Source organism: Bufo gargarizans, chromosome 7 (assembly GCF_014858855.1).
Source record: "Bufo gargarizans isolate SCDJY-AF-19 chromosome 7, ASM1485885v1, whole genome shotgun sequence".
Taxonomy (NCBI): Eukaryota; Metazoa; Chordata; class Amphibia; order Anura; family Bufonidae; genus Bufo; species Bufo gargarizans.
This window is the reverse complement of record NC_058086.1, coordinates 115,939,825-115,942,560: the sequence shown is the minus strand read 5'-3', so window position 1 is coordinate 115,942,560 and position 2,736 is coordinate 115,939,825. Positions and strand designations below refer to the sequence as shown.

The window sequence follows — 2,736 nt, the reverse complement described above, 5'->3', positions numbered from 1 at the left end:
CAGGCTTTAGGGGTGCCTGTTTGCCCAGCATGCACCCGCAAAGCAGAGCAAATTCTATATTTGGCACCCCAGAAAGAGTGTGGAAATTCCTAAATCCACATAGAACCTATAAGACGGAATTGCTCTAATTCAAATTGCTGAAAGAACAGACCAGACCTGGTGCACATATCCTGTGGTGAAGTCAGCTGGATCTTGGACTTCGTAGAAGGATTGAAAGTGTGGTGAGTTATTCATTGGATATGCAAAAGTTCTAATTGTTTGTTGGCCTTGAGTGTATTTGGAGTTGTAAATAGTGGATAAAGTATTGAATGCTGTATGTTAATGAGCGTTAAAGCAGAGGAAAGTGTGGATTCTCTGTAGAGGAACAATTTGGGTTTGTTTGTAATCTTGACTTGAGTTCAGACTGAGTGTGTGCATATATGTAAAGACATTGTGGGAACAGTGAACAGTTTGGTTCTTTGTCTTTTTCTCTTGTGAGTGTGTATTTGCAGTGCAATAGCTTTTATATTAATAGTTGTAGCTTGTGTTGAGTGTACATTGGTGAAATGGAACTGGCCTATAGTTATGTTAAGAAATATGCCTCTGCCAAGTATCATTCATGTGCAGATGAACCTCTTAAGAGTCAAGTTAATGCGTTGTTTCAGTGTCAGCAATATAATGACAAGCTGCAGAGTAGGCCGCTTACAAAAAAGGTAACAAACAGAAATTGGCTAAAGAAATTGAGGTATTGCTGAGAATAATAGAAATTTCTGAGCAAATGGGGGAGCAATGGAGAGCAGAAAGGAGTCAATTTGGAAAGTAGATACAGAAATTTGGAGATAATCTTAGGAGCATTGCAACTGCCTCCAGTGTTAAAATGAATGACTTGAGGGCTATAGTGTGCAATTTATCCCCAAAAAATTGTGAGCTGCAAGAACAATTAGAACAATGCAATGCAAACTTTGATATGAAGAGTAGGCTTGTCGGTTCATTGCAACTAAAATGATCTCATATGGAGGAATTGGTAATGTCTTTGGAGAGAAAATTGGAAGATGCAAACTCCCAGCAACTTAGAAATGAGCAATGGATATTATCCCTCAATGAACGTAAAAAAAAGTGTCCATCAGCCAATATCTGTACTGTCACTGATGTGAATACATCCAATGAGGTGGCATTAGCAAATGCTCCTGGATATTTAGGGGAGGGCACTAGTGTACTCACAATTAATGAAAAACTTACATTGTGCCAGATTCTGGGTGAGTTTAATACACTGGAGTCACCCGTGTGCCTGTCTAATAAATTTGAGGCATTGGTACTGTGATAAAGGTGCATGCTCTCTTCTAAAGGCTTGGGTACCAGCACCTCTAGCAGCCCAGGTATCTGCATATGAGAATGATAACTTAGATGCAGAGGGAGGGATGAAAGAACTGCAGCGTGCGTTAGAGTCGTGATGATAGAGGAAGAATGAGATTTAGAAGAGGAGATGACCCTATATTGTTCTGTAACCAATATCTTTCACTGCACAGAAGTGTGTATAACTGTCCTGATATGTCTGCTGATGATCCAAGCTTCATATATTCAATGGCCAATATTTGTTATGTAAACCATCCTAATAGGATTGCTCTCAGAAATGCCAATTCATACCAGAGCTATATCAATATACTTAGAGACTGCTGTGAAGAACCCAGTGATGGTTATAGAGCAGATGCAGATATATCAGTAGTGAGCAGAGGTACAAGAAGGAAGAAATTCATCAGGTGTTACAAATGTCACAGACCAGGGCACATTCAAAGATTTCCACCCTGATACTGGATGATGAAAGTATATCCACCCAGGACAAGGAAAGCATACCACAGGCGCCTGATGTCATGGATAACAGCCTTGGGGAGGCAGGAAATGCTGAGGGGCAAAAGGTGGAGATTACAGATAACAATGGCCCCCACCCTCCAAATAGCCAACAGCCATGGGGGATGAACATACCAATGTTTGCACCCTGGGCTAATCTTCCATTTTGGCTGGTATGCAGTTGGTCCCAAATTCCATTACCATTTTTCATTAAAAATATGGCAAACCTTGTGTGAGCAATGCCTGCTTAGTTTAGGAAGAATTATGGGACTTATAGTCTAGCCATTCAGATAACAGGATAACAAGTAACTTTGCAGTCTTGGTGTTAATTCACACACAATGGAAAATTCATATAACATAAGTCACCTAGCTGACAGTTCTGCCTCCAGTAGTCCACAGCAGGCTTTAGGGGGCCTGTTTTCCCAGCATGCGGCTCTCAGCCCTCCAGCACGGCACAAAGCCTCAGATCCCAAAAACAGAGACATCTCTGCTGAGCCCAGCTGCCTATTTAAGGACAGCCAGGTGCTGCCAAAACCCAGACCGTCACTTATACTCCGGTCCGGTATTTGACCTCACCTGGCTGGAAATCAGCCCAGCTGCACATGCTGGGAGGAAAATACCTGCCTTGCAAGACACAACCCCTCACCGTGTCACAATAGTAATAACTTTGGAATGCTTTTACTTATTCGAGCCATTTTGAGATTCTATTTTCATGGCATATTGTACATCTCACGTACAACGCCCAGGCGTTCATAGTCTATGGGTGGTCGGGAAGTTGTTAAATAGAATGAACTTTATATTTGTGAATGTAATAATGATATATGTAAGTGATTACAATATTAGAGCAAAAGGAAAAGTTACTGGGGAAAAGTGAAATGAGGCTCAAGCACCCTGTTGGGCCACCTCTAATCT

At 41.5% G+C, this 2,736-nt stretch overlaps 1 pseudogene; it reads left to right on the top strand.

The window, feature by feature from the left end:
- Positions 1-1,006: 1,006 nt before the first annotated feature.
- LOC122944186 lies at positions 1,007-1,785 on the top strand (annotated as a pseudogene).
- The last annotated feature ends 951 nt before the right edge of the window (positions 1,786-2,736 follow it).